The sequence below is a fragment of the Empidonax traillii genome, unplaced genomic scaffold (genome assembly GCF_003031625.1).
Source record: "Empidonax traillii isolate 1590-97213 ecotype Southwest subspecies unplaced genomic scaffold, ASM303162v1 scaffold618:size574337, whole genome shotgun sequence".
Lineage (NCBI taxonomy): Eukaryota > Metazoa > Chordata > Aves > Passeriformes > Tyrannidae > Empidonax > Empidonax traillii.
The window spans coordinates 287,713-302,600 of record NW_020955811.1 but is presented as its reverse complement, the minus strand read 5'-3'; positions in this window follow the sequence as shown (position 1 = coordinate 302,600).

Here is a 14,888-nt window from a genome sequence, read left to right as displayed (position 1 = left end):
AAGTGTCAGCCTGGGTAAATAAAAAGGGATCAAAAGGTCTTCACTGTTTTGGAATGAAAGAAAAAATTGGGAATTTATAGAGCAAGCCTTGTTATAGGTTTTTCTTCAGTTCAAGGAATGTTATCTTTTGGAAAATAAGAGATCATTTTGTGTTGTGCACCCAAATGAAATACACTGTAAATGTATTTTACAGGAACACATAAAGATATATGAGAATGAGACCATAGGATCTACCTCATGGGCAATATTGTTTATGAGCTAGCAGTGAAATAAGGGACAAAATACCACAGTGGATTACAGAATCAGTCAATGTTTTTACACTTTGTTTTGGAAATGGTTCCCTTTTTGGATTAGCCTTGATAGCATTTATTTTGCTGCTACTATTAGGAGTGAAAATTACTTGCTGAAAGCTAGATAGGCTTTAAAAGTATTAAAAGTAGAGTACAGACTCTTTTAGTGCTAGATAGCTTGTTTAAATCCATATTAAAATTGTAGTAATCAAGTATTCTTTTCACTTAATGGTAAGTGAAAGAGTTAAAGAGTTCATATCCAATATATAACAGAGAAAGTCCAAACCAAAAATTCTATACAGAGTTGTCTCGTATTTCCTCTTCCCCCTTGGTCAAAGGCCAGTCAGTTTATCCAGCAGGAACAACCATCCTTCACTTGCCAGAGTTTGCCCAGACAGTGACATTCTGCTTAGAGTTTGGGTTTAGCTATTCGTGTTGCATTTCAAATCTTAAAATAATTGCATGTGAAGCCTTGTCTGTTCAGAGTGCAGTCCCACTAGTGTGGAGGTGCTTTCCATTTCTGTTCAGGTCATTCCCATGCCTTGGGAGTTGATTTAAAACTCCTAGGTGCTGTCACAGCTCAAGAGTTTTTACTACCAGTCATAGTACTTGCAAGTTCTTATGGCATAATTGTGCTGTTTTGTGGGGTCAGAACATTTGAAACTACAAAAATTATTCACTGAAGTGCTGGGGAGATGTCCACTTTTGAACCTAGAAGTGTTCACCAAGGCTGTGTGGTCCTCAGGTGCTGCTGTCTCCGTGTGCTAGCATTGACTCAGTAGCTTTGCTGAGTCAATTGGGTATATTTGGTATACCAATATATAGAACAGGTATACTGGGTATATTTGGCCATTTACATGGCCAAATTTTGGGAGTGGTGCAGGGGGAATGGGGGGTAAAGGTGTGGCTTCTGTGAGAAGGTGCGAGAAGCTTCCCCTTATCCAGCAGAGCCAATGCCAGTCGGCTCCAGGACGGATGTGCTGGGGGCCAAGTCTGTGCCCATCAGAAATGGTAGTGACTCCTCTGTGATAACATACGTAAGAAATGGGGGAAAATGGTTTTATATTGCAGCCAGAGAGGAGCAGAATGAGAATATGTAAGAGAAACCTTACAGGGCACCAAAGTCCGTGGAGAAGGAGGGGCAGGAGATGCCAGAGCAGAGATTCCCCTGCAGCCCATGGTGCAGGTCATGGTGGGGCAGCTGTACCCCTGCAACCCATGGAGGTCCATGGGGGAACAGACATCCACCTGCAAAACATAGAAGACTCCACACAGGAGCAGATGAATGCCTGAAGGAGGCTGTGACCCCATGGGAAGCCTGTGCTGGGGCAGGTTCCTGGAACTGTGGCCCTGTGGAGGGAGGAGCCCAGGCTGGATCAAGTTTGATGTCAGGACTTGTGACCCTGTGGGGGGGTCCTCATAGGAGCAGTTTGTGAAGAACTGCAGCCCTTGGTAGGACTCACGGAGAAGTTTGTGGAGGACTGTGTCCTGTGGGAGGCATCCCATCCTAGAGCAGGGGAGGAAGCAGCAGCAGGGAACGTTATGGGGAAGGAGACAAGACCCAGGAAGGAGGGGGGGGGGGGAAGAGTTCTTTAGGTTTGTTTTAATTCTCATTACCCTTCTCTGATTTGATTGGTAATAAATTCAATTAATTTCCCCAAGCTGGGTCTGTTTTGCCTGTGACAGTAACTGGTGAGTGATCTCTCCTTGTCCATAAATCATGAGCCTTTCATTATATTTTCTCTCCCCTGTCCAGTGAGAGGGGGAGTGACAGAGCAGCTTTGGGGGCCACTTGGTGTCCAGCCAGTGTCAAACCAGCACAACAACTCATGTAGGACCTTCGTAGGCACTCCAAGGAAACTTGAACACGAACTTAATCCCTTACATTTCCCTTGAAGCACTTTGGAAATGTTCACCTGAGCCCTCTGCTCGCAGAGATCTTGGGCAAACTCAGGGAGGCAGCTGGTCATGAGCATTCTGGGCACTTCACTGATACCAAACAATATGGAATGTGGCTTTGGAAGAGGGCACAGTGGTGACAGGATAAACTCCTTACGCTGGTATGGCTAATGCTGGAACTATCACGATTCTATATTTTAGTTTTGTATTACTTGAATATGTTTATTTAGAATAAATTCTTTTCCCATTTGCCTGAATAGATTTTTTTTCCTGGCCTTTGCTCACATGACAACATCTGCACTAGAAATGTAGCCCACTGTAGTTCTCTGTCTCTCTGCCTCTTAAGGTGTGTTTAAACCAAAAACATGGACAAAGCTGTAGATGGTGTACTTTAGCCACTCACATGCTTTAATTTTCCTGGTCCAGAATGGAAAAAAAAACCCAACAAACCAAACCAACAAGCTTATGGAAAATTTGAATTTGTACTTAATTTAGGAGAAAATAAAGTGACTACCACGGTGATTGTGTTATGCTTTTTAAAGATTAGTTTAATACTATTTGTTTTACCTTTCCTGAAGCTGTACCCCAACTTCCAGCTTTCCATTGGTTCTCTTAACCACAGAGCTTCTCCAGAGCCTTGACTGAAGTGAGGAAAACAAGGGAAACAGGAAGAACTGAAAGTTTTGTGTCAAGTTGCTGTTACTTTTTAGTGAACCTAACACTTATTTGGTCTTACAGGGAGTCAGCACAGAATCCATTCCTGGTATTCTATGCTAAGGAGGATGCACTATGTGCAAATTTTGTTAGATTTTTGAGGATTATTTGTTTGTTTTGATTTTTTTTAACCGTCACCTTAAAAACTACAACAGCAGAAGGACAAGTGTGACACAAGGTATGACAAGAATGAATAAAAAGGAAAAATTTTACTATGTCATATCCTGGAGTTAATAAAGACCTTTTTATTTACCATTAATTTGCAATAGATCAGAATTAAGTTCACTGGTTGTAGTAGGTGGCATAAAATCAGAACAAAAATCCTTGCCCCAAAGATCTTGCTCTCTCATAAGGTGGGATTGACATGAGTTCTTAAAATACAGAGTTTTTCATGTGTATAATGGAGAATTAGAATAGGGGAGCTGTAAATCTGGCAAAGCCAAGGGATAGCAGGTAGCCTTGTGTTGTCTTTCCTCTACAAAAATATAAGAAATTTTCAGAAAAATCTACAGGCAGGTGGAGGGAAACATGTTTAGACTGGATATTAATTAGGAAAAATTTCTTCAATGAAAGGGTAACCAAGCCTCTGAACAGGCTGCCCAGGGAAGTGGTAGAGTCACCATCTCTGAAAGTGTTCAAAAAACATGTAAATGTGGCACTTAAGGACATGTTTTAGTGATGGACCTGGCAGTGGTGGATTAATGGTTGGACTCAGTGGACTTAAAGGTCTTTTACTACCTTAGTATTCTATGGAGAATCCTGGAAGAAAGCCCAAAGGGGTCTTAACTGACATTCCTCCCTGCTGTGCCTTTGTGTCTTCATGCATCCATACCCAACTGAGTGGATCTGTAGCTCTGTGCACAAGGGAGGACCTGGAGCTTCTTGAATGGTGTTTCCTTGGCAGGTGAGTGGAAGCACAAAAGGACAGACACCAGCTGAGTGATGGTGACATGATTTCAGTTACGCAGTTTTTCCAAAAATTACGGTTTTGGTTGGTATTCTCAGCATAGGAATCGACATAGGACCAACTCTGAGCATCTGTAGATACATAAAATCAGTGTATTTTGTCATATAGCTCCTGTCTGGCCTCTAATGGTAGACCTCAAGGAGTCTACCCTACCAAGGCAGCAGTGTGACTCTAAAGCAAGTGTAAGCACAGCTTGCAAAACCACATGCCAGGGATATTTTTGAAATGTCTGATTTGATAATATTGCAAGACAGAAGTATGTCTGCCTTGAATTACCAATATGTTTAGCAGAAAAATTGTAATTTATGTTTTTCTATAGGGAAACCACTGGGTCTTCTTTCCTTCTGCCCACACCTCAAAGAAACAAAAGTGGTTTTTCTTAGGGTACAAACTACGGCTTTGACTTTGTTCTCTCTTTTACAGCCTCGTTCACCAGCCATTATCATCTGTACTTTATGCTTTAGTTGATTCACAAAGACTTGAGGGCACTGAGTGCTGTGAGGCATTAGTAAGGTTTCTAGGCTGGATGTCAGGATGTCCCACATCGCAGCTCAGCATAAAGCCAGATTGTCCTTTAATTTCATATTTTCCCAGGTGAGCGAAGATCCATCTGAACTGGGCATTCATGGTTATTCCTTTGTGCTGGATATTCAGAAGACTGCCTTGCCCCTCTTGCTCTGCTCTCAGGTCCCTTGACGCTCCTTTGTTATGCTGAATGCTTAGGTTGGCCCATTTTTCAGCTGCTGTTCAAGGCAGTTCTCCTCATCCACATACTCAGAAATGTGACAGGGTTCTGTGTATTAAAGGATTTTGCTTGTTCTGAGACAATAGATCCTGCTTATAAAACAGGAGGCACCAAGACTTGGATACTGTGTGATTTACTGCAGACCCAAACCATTTCACTGAGTCTGACACCACAAGGGTATCTGAATTTGTGTTTAAATCACCCTCCCAGTGATTTACAGGGACTAGTTAAGTACCTGATTTAGAAACTAATAATTGAGCCTATGTGAGCTGGCAATTATGCATGCAGTAATTGAATGTGCTAGGAGCATGCATCATGAAAATGGGAACCAATGGGATTATACCACTTCTCGGGAGGTTTTAGAGACTGAGAGGAACAGCAAGTATGGCTAAAAACAAAATTAGCCATGCATAGGTAGAGGTTATAAAGCATCAGCAGACAAACATTAGAACTAGTTCTCCTCTGCTAATGGTTGGGAGCTTTTTGCCACTAAATGAGCACCCAACTGCACGTGGACGGAGGTGGGAGCTGGGTCCCTCTGCTCCTGATGTGCAGGTGGCTGGGGGGGGGGCCTCTTGCAATATCTGGAATATGAGAAGAAGCTGCTGTAAAATGATGCAGATGCTCAGGGCTTGCTGAAGAGCTGCACCACTGTTTGTCAGCATCCAAAAGTCAAGTTTTATTTGCATAAACCGGAGTGTTGCAGCAGATCTCCAGACAGGTGACAGCCCATGGAGACCCCAGTGTGCCATGATGTGTTTGAGCCAAGTGCCTTTGTGAGGATTTTTGCTTTTCTAGTGCTGTAGGCAGGAGATGAGCCTCTAAGAAGCCAGTCCTCAGAAAGAGGTGGTTTAAAACTTTCACCAGTAACATGTAGCTCATTCTAACAGAAATACATAACTACTAATGGAGCATTTCTCCCTCACTGTAACTCTCTCTTACATTTGGTTGCACAAAACTTGTTATGCTGTCTGTAATAAGGTTGTCTGCTGACTGCAAACAGTCTCACAATCCTTCTGAGTTATTCTTGCCATCCTTCTTTGTCATTGCACCTCTTGCAGCGAGTCCACAAAGATGATCAGAGGCCTGGAGCACCTCTGCAATGAAGATGAGCTGAGAGAACTGGGATTGTTCCGCCTGGAAAAGAGAAGGCTCTATGAAGACCTTAGAGCACCTTCAGTTGCCTAAAGGAGCTACCAGAAAGTTGAAGAGGGATTTTTTACAAGAGTGTGGGATAGGATAAGGGAGAATGACCTTGAGATGAAAGAGAGTAGGTTTAGATTAAATATTAGGAAGAAATTCTTCACTGTTGAGTGTGGTGAGGTACTGGAACAGCTTTCCCAGAGAAGCTGTGAATGCCCCATCCCTGGAAGTGTTCAAGGCCAGGTTGGGTGGGGCTTTGAGCTACTTGGTCTAGTGGAAGAGTTGGAACTCCATGATCTTTAATGCCCCTTCCAACTCAAACCATTCTACGATTTGTAAAATGTAAAATAGTAGGGGTTAAAACAGTAAAGTTCTTTAGCTAACGTCAGGCAGCTACAATTAAAGCTAGTAAGCAATTCCTTTTTTTGATTGAAAATTGTTTTTAAGTAATCTTATAATGGAAATTTGGAGGAGGATGATATTGAATATTGCACAGAGATAGATGTTTAGGTCCCTTGAAATGTTTAATACGACTTTTTGGAAATCAAGCAGTATGTAACACTAGCTGGGCTTCCAGTCTTAATTTCTTCTTTCTTACTACAAGTGTCAGGAGTGCTTGCCTACACTATGACTGGTATAACAGTGCGCTTATTAAGTCTGCATAATTGAAAACCACCAGTCAACAGAAGTATTGTAGAAGCTGAGTTTGACATTGCAAATGTCATGGATATTTTGGAGATGTGTCTGGCCTTGTTTCCTACAAGAACCTTGGACATTTGTTGTAAGCGCCTTGTCTCCAGTCCTGCCTCTCCTCCTGTCTTCTGGACTTAGGTCTGACTGACAAACTGAATAAAGCAGTTGGACCCTAATTCGTGAAAGGCTTGTGAGTGCTGCTGCAATGTGAGTGTTTGGTAATAATTAGCTTGACCGTTTAATCATGTGTGATTCTCTCTGTGGCCTTGTGTAGCTGCAAAGCACAAAAACAAGCGGAAGCAAGTACATCTATCCCAACATCTATGTCAGAGGGTTGGTAATAGATGATCTTTAAAGGACCCTTCAAACACAGACCAATCTATGATTCTACCAACCTTGTTATATATGTTTGTAAGTTTTCCTAAGTGTTTTCCAAATTTGTAATGTGAAACTAGAACTTCAATTTATAATCCCAAATTAAGTTGTTTGGCTTTAAAAACAAGCCTGGAAAATTAATTCATCTTTACATTAAGAACTTTGTTCTTTGGAAGACATCTTCTTATTGCTGTGATAAAGCCTGAGATGTCACCGAAGTTTTGAAAGAAGAATGTTGCCTTAGTGCAAAGTAAATGGCTGTTTTTTTTTTTCTAATCTGCATATTAATTACAGTCACACAGCTGATGCAGTGGGCTGCAGCTAGATTCATCCCATTTAAATCAGTTTAATCCCTCGCAAGCTTGCAAAAGCAATTATTCTGCGTTTCCATCTAACACTGTGTAATACAAACTTCAATCTGTTCAGCTCCTGCTCCAGCCCTTTGGTGACCTTTCTGCTCATACACCACAACACTGACTGCAATTAATTTCTTCTCTAGTTGGGAACCTTCTTATATTGATCTACTCTTCATAAAAAATGGTAAATTCTTACCTGCTGGATCACCCTTTGAATAACATCTCTTTCTCTCATTTTTACTTTCATCAGCCACAATGTTTGGGTCATGCATTTCATGGCACGACATTCCTGTTCAGCACGTAGACCATATTGCCGTTAATTCCTGGTAGTGTTGGCCAGCTCTGCGCTCTGGGAATTCAGCAGCTCCTCAGCATCTGCTCTGTGTGTGACATTTCTGCCTTGGCAACGAGACATTATGTGCCACTTAATTTGTCCTTTGGCTGGATTTGTCTGTTTTATCAGCCTGATTTAACTGACCGTCTTCTGAAGGTGAGGTGTGAGCCATTCCATCTGACTGGAGGTATGGTGGGCGCAACTACTTTTTGGTGGTGATGCACCAAACATATTAATGTGGCAGAGATCTCTCCTAACAGGCTTGGATTTCGCTGTACTTTAGGACTGCATAATCTACAGAACACTGCAGCAAAGCAGTGGATTTGGGTTTCAGACTCTCCCATTTAGTCCTTACGTCTTTTTGGTTTCCAAGTCAGAGGTGGTGGAGCCGGAACTCTTCTCTTGTGGACCATCATTAACATAAGGATGGTAATCACTTTTTCATGAGTATTGCTATTATCTTGCCTGGTTTTCAGAAGTGTTAAGGAAATACAGCAAAGGCGTCACTTGATGTCAAGTACATATATACGTTTGCACAACATTCAGATGAACTGGACGGCTTGCAGAGCTGTGACTGTTTCCAGCAAGTGGCCCAGAACTGGAGTTCTCATCACAACTTCCTTGGAACCTTTCTTCTAGGCACAGGTGACAGTTTATTGCGCTCATTCTACAGAGCTAAACAAGAGGTAGAAAACATGCAGCTCTATCAAACAGGGAAATTTCAGCATTCACAGAAGATTCAGATGTTAGTCCACCTACAGTTTTTAGTACATTATTTTTATGTGTGTGTTTAATTCCTTTATATAATCCTAATTACTTGTTAGTCTTTCAAGGAAAGATGATTACAGCTTTTTGAACTGATGAGGAATCTCAGCCATGTTGTGACTGGTGTGGATCCAACAGTGATGCAGAAAGATGAGCATTATGGAGCTTATAGCAACTGCTATATTTATTTATGGGCATATTTTAAATTAACAGACACCATTTTACTACACATTATGAAATTGCAGAGCAGTGATAATTATTTAATTATCACTATTAAATGCTTCTGTAGCTATAGCAATCAAAATCTTATTTAGGGTCCCTCACAGTTATCTGAGAAATTATAATCCCTGTCCAACCAGTCTGCAAGATGAATTCTGAGATACCTGCACTGTCCAATAAAGTATCTCAACCTGTCACATATTCTGCCTAAATTGTTCAGTTATTGGTCTGCAAAGGACACACTGACTGCAACTTGACCCCAAATGGACAAGGTGAAAGGAAAGGAAATTTTGATCTCCCAACACAGTCACTGTTGGGTTAGTTTGTTACTCCCTGAGCTCAAGAAGAGTTTTGTTGATAATTTCAGAGGCAAAACTCAGTACACTTTCCCACCATGGGACTGGAAGACAGAGTGTCCTCAATGAATGTAGAAAAATGTAACATAAAATCAAATTTTCAAACACTCAAGCAGTAGATTTCATTCTGTATAAAGAAGAAACTCATTTGGCAGCTGCTGATGATATAAAATGTCAAAGATTACATGTTAATTGACTCTCTAGCTAGGACTTGCTTATTATCTTTCAGGGAGATCTGTGGGCAAGACAAATTGAGCTTTGAGCAGCCCATGGAACAGCGGTGAAAGTACTTTAATGGAAAAAAACATCATGAACAAAGGACATCAAAAGTCTGTCCCTATTTGCTGTTCTGCCTCATTCTTTCTCCCTTTCTACTATCTAGTAGTTTCAACCCTGCTGTGCAGTGTTTCAATTAACATCTCTTCTAAAAATGGGGGGGATAATGCTGCCCCAACCTCCTGTCACTGGCTGTATAGATTAGAAAAAAATTAACTGTTCTCTAGTCACAAACAAGAGATGGAGAAGTAACAAAGGAATGGGAAAAAAAAAATAGCAAACCCTGCTTTCTAAACCATTAGGTCTCTTTGAGTCTGATCCAAAATCCAATGAAAGAAAGGAGATCTTTTTTTTTTCATCGGCTTCAGTGGGCTTTGGAGAGAGCGCGCTGCTCGAACAAGTGCCAGCTGTTCTCCTTTGGTGACTGTAATTGGTAACAGCACTGCTGTAGCCAAGGATAAAGGAGGCAGCTTTCAGTGTCTCCATGGGGAAAAGGATGCCCGAGTAACATCTTGTTCCCCGTGTTTATAACAGCAGCATGTAGTGAATATTCGCCCCATGGAGGCACTGCTGCCTGCTCCGAGGGCATGGTGGAGGCAAAAGGCTGGCACTGGCACCCCTGGCTGTGATGACTTAATCCTTGTTTTGCACTTGCCTGCATCCATTTATCTGGGAAGATCAAAAGTGCTGGAAATTAGGAAACTCTTCAAGGCTCGCAGCCCTTTCCTGGAATCAGCCACCCAGAACAGGTGCTTGGCTGCTCTGTAATGGATATTGCACATTAAGTGAACAGAGCGATTTTGGCTGCACACATCAAGCATGTGCTGCCCTGTTGCAGGCAGGGAGGGAGGGGAGAAGGGAGGGGGCTGCAAGTTGCTGTCAAGAGTCAGAGAGAGCCACAAGATGCTTTCTGCTGCCCGTGAAAAACAAAGCCACCACGTCCAAGCATCTGATAAAGGAAGCAGGGTTGTTTTCTTTACAAACCTGTGCAAAACAGTTAAAGAGCTTGTGTTGCTTCGGCATGTCAGGACAGGACTAGGCATGTCCTGTCTGCAGTACCATGCACATGTTTTGGGAAGCCTCTGGCAGGGTTACACTGTGCCCTGTCAGCTCAGGCCCAAAGCCCCTTAGCAGAGATGGGAAACATATAGTTCTTTCCATCTGTGGTCTCTTATTCAGTGTCCTAAAATCTGGCATTGTCAACTCTGACTTCTGCTAAAAAAGCCTTTTTTTCCCCCCCTCACCACCCTGGGGACACCATTATCCCACAGGCTTCGGCTGGGTGCTGGTCTCAGAGCAGCATTTAAAGTCTGTGCTTTTTGGACCATGGTCAGTCCAAATATGCATCTGGAGGAGAAGCAACGAGCAGGAGCAAGCCTGCACATCACCAGCAGCATTAGCATACAGCTCCTTCTTTGGGGCACAAGAGTGCAGAACGTGTACTGAAAAGTGGCAGATTTCTGTTATCGGACGGTGAAGGGAATGGCAGGACAGGCCAGCATTTGTCACAGCCGTGTCAGGGACTGAATGACAAGGGACAGCGATGTGTCTCTCCAGGCAGATAGTCAAAGATAGTGGCCTGGAGTCAGAGCCACCGTTGTCACTCAGCCATTGTGAGATGTGACAAAGCAGCAGTGGCTGCCCTGCCGTTTAGGAGCGGCATGAATTATTAATGGAGCGTTTGTACAAGTAAGTTAAAAAAAAAAAAAAAAAAAGGAAAAAGTCAGCATGCAGTGCTGCAAATACAGTGATAACAATTCCTTCTCCTCCTCTTTTCTTTTTTCAGTCATAAGATGGAGCATTCTGGGTTGGTTGCTTCTATTTCCTTTTATTAAGCAAGCGAGGTTCGAGTGGCTCAGCCTGGGTTCTGAACATATTCTGCGCAGGTTTTCCACAGTAAATGTTTTGTATTTTTCTCCATAAAAGTCCTCATATAAAACCCTGAGCACAGCCGGTAACCGTACCCCCTCCAGCCCTTTACAATAATGTAAATTCTTTTTTTTTCCCAAAAAAGTTTGTCATGTTATGCAATCTAGCAAGGTAGAGTCTCTACTCTGTTGTTAAATTTTATGTGAAATACCAATTTTTCTCTTCAGAAAGTATAGAAGATTGTGTCATGAATTGGATTTTAAAGTTTAATCACTGATGGTCTGTTGTCCAGAGAAGTTTCTCCTCAAGTGCTCAAACTGAAAGGCAGCAGTGTAGGCAGGCAGTAAATAACAAGCTTGAGATGATTGGCATCAGTATTTTTAAGGGAATCGAGGATTTATAAGCTATTACTTTGTACCAGTGCTCTTCTAAATCCCAGCTGCAGGATTTCTTTGAATTAGTGATGTGCTTGTGCTGGCCTTTAATTTTTTCTCAAGTGCTCTTAGGTCCCTTCCTTCTATTCTACCCTCACAAAGGCACACAACTTGGGTCTGACAGCCTGAAAATACTCCTAATGGGTTAAAATTAGCCCCTTTTTTCACCTTCTCTGTGTCTGAGGTGCACTTACAATACTGGAGAGGATTCATAACCACACTGCCAACAGGGAACTGGGAAATGGAAGTTCTGAGTCATCATTTCCATAAGTGCAGTTTATAGGTCACTGTGGGGACCCTTCTGGGGATTGAATGGCTTTGTGCTCCACAGGGTTGAGGGAGTTGCTGTGTGTGTGTGTGTCTTCCAGTTCACAATGGTTTTCTGTCAAGCATTTGTTTGTTCCTGGCCCTCTCTAATCCTCAGTTTACAAAGTAACTCACATATTCCATCTCCTCCTCACTACTGTACCACAGAGCTGAGCCCATCTGTGGTGTAACCAAGCGGGAGAAAGCAGAAAAGGGCATCGGCAGCACACTCAGAGATGGCAGGGGATCCCTGGATGTGAGGTTTTGTTATTGATTTCATACTCGACAGTCATTCTGAGGGGTTGCTTTCCTGGGCTCTGGATAACTCTCCCTCAGGAGCAGCAAGGATAAACTTCACACGGGTTTAAGGAAAGGCTGTGATGAAGCCAAGTGGGGTTAAATGTGATATAAATATCTGTGTGAACAAAAGAGCAGCTGGCAGTGGCTGTACCTCACAGGGTGAGGTACACAGTGAGATACAGGCAGTGTAGCAGCCTCTCAGGTTCTCTGTGAAGAGGAGATGATGCCCTAAGCGCTGCCACCAGAAGATAAGGAGGAGTGGTTCCCAGGCATGGATAGATGAGCACAGGCTTTACGTTATGACATTGTCTGGTACTTTCTGACAATGTTAAGTACTTTCATGTTTTAAAAGGTAAAATAAAATCCTCATCTCCTACAAGAAGCGAACAGAAATATACCTTTTGCTACTGCAGTGTTGCCTATAACATTAATAGAGCTTCACACTTCTCCAAAAGCTCTTTTATAGCCATTTAAACAGATACAATAAACTATTCTTGGTAGTAGGTAATAAACCTTTCTTTGCATTATTCTGAGTGATAAACAATCAGAAATGAATGTACACTGCAGCCAACTATGGGAAAAACCTGCCACTCATTTAATTTGTTCAGTTTAGTTTTATTGCACTAAATTTTCAGATACCATTTGGTTATTTTTCAAACAGTTTTGAAATTAAATGAGTCCTCAGCCTGGACAAGGTGGACAGAAATGCAATCCTTTTTCTTCAGTCCTACCCTGTGCCAGTGCAGTTCCTGGTCCTTTGATCATGACAATAAGGAACATGAATCTCTCCTGTTTGAGACTTGAAAAGCAGAGAAGTCCTGAGTTGCATTTTTGGATTGTAAGGAATGCTTTATGCATGAAATACTGTGAGAAACAGAAAGCAATTTTCCTTTCAAAATGTTGGCACTGTTACACCCAGCTGAGACGTGGCTGCGCAGGAATGCATAAAAATGAAAATTTACTTAGGAAGAAGGGAATTGAACTAAATATCCAGGCTCTTTCCAGTGACACGGCACGGCTTTGGAAACATGGATGTTTTTCCAAATGATGCCTCCACCACCTCCATTCCCTGATCCAGTGGTTGGGGCATTGGTGTGACTAGGAAGAGAGATCATCACCTCTGTAGCTAAATTTAACAAGAGCAGTGTAATAACTGAAAGTCTTTCTCTGTGGGAAGAGATGAAAAAGTGATTAATTTACTTTGTTTTATAGAAGTGTCTTCCAGTAATGATTTCCTTACAGCTTATCCTGTTGGGTAGATAAGGGGCACAGGGGAGTCTTGAATCTCTTTATTTCTGCCATCAACAATACATAAAAAATGGAAAGGGGTATGGGGGGGAAGTCTATAATAACAAGTCTTTTATAACAACTTTCATGTGAAACTTGCAGAGAGGTGTCTCTATAATGTGACAATATGCTTCAGCACTTTGAGGGGGTACACTGGTTGTGGGACAGACACAGGTGAACCTTGGGACTGGACAGGCTGCCATCCACTCTTGGGACAGTCAGTGTTCACCCCCTTGCACTTAATCAGATAATATAAATTAGAATTTTATACAAACCAGTTCAAAACTACATTACTGAATTACTTTGCTCTTGTCTTCGAGTGCTGTAGACTGAAAGCTCACCTTTTTTGTATCCCCAACTCCTCAGCCTTCTTGTTCAACATATAAATAAATATATACATGTGTGAATGCTGGGAGCTGTTGTTTCATTTCCTTCCCCAAGGCACTTAGTCCCTGCATGACAAATGTAGAAGAAAAATCAAACGTTATCATTCCTGCCTGAGATGGCATCATTGAGATTCACAGCAATGAAAAGAACTTTGTTTTCTATTACCTAGTCATGGCTGCTGCTATTTCAAATGAACCAGAAACGCTTTTGAATTTCATCCTTCTGAGTTATCACACTTTCCCTGCTGAGCTGAATGTAGTAAAAACTCCATTTGTCAAGAGACTGGAGAAACTTTGACATCCAGGTTTCAAAGAGAACGCTTAAGGAGACGTCGATCACGAGCACACTCACCAGGGGCCCCTGGGGCTTTCTCCTCCTCCTGGCTTTATTCCTGAGGTGATTCATCTGTGGTCTCTGAACAGGTTTCCAGTCTTCCTTTCATGAAGTGACTGGGATATTCAAGCTTCTCATTTTATGCCCAGATGAAGACAGTAGTTTTAGCAGAGGGAATGCTTGGCATCTTTTGAAAATCACATCCCTGCTGTTTGAATAAAACACTAGACTGGGCTCTTGAAATAATCTGTTGTTTTGGGGGAAAAAAAAAATTTCTTAATATAAGTGAATATCACTTTCTGCCAAGTGTATCTTCTGTGTGGAATTCATGGATACTGTATGGAGTAATGTAATGTCTCAGACTCAGTTACCTTCTCATAACTTAAGGAAATGTGTTTATCAGATCAAATTTTCCACTTGGACTTCACTGAAGCTCTGCCTCCTTTTGCTAGCAGTGTATTTCACCTCTTGCCCTTAATTTAAAGATATTTTGCTTACAGAGACATTTATCTAACAGGGACCTGTAAAGGAAGAAAAATTTGGTTTACAGATGACTTGATTCCCTCAAGGTACATGAATCAATCATGTAAATGGCAGCATGTTCTACACTTCGACTTCAATCAATAGGGGATTAAACCTCTACTTTCAGTGTGGGGAAAATAAATGCCCATAGTAATGCTATTAATAACACCTGGGATTACTAGATGTGTAATGATGCTTTAAAAATCTCACTTCTTAGCATTTGTTTGTCTTGTTTGGTATTTCCACTGTTTCTCTCTGCTGCGAGGGTGAGAAGAGAGGAGGAACTTTGATTTATCCTAACTAGCTGCCAGGCATTGC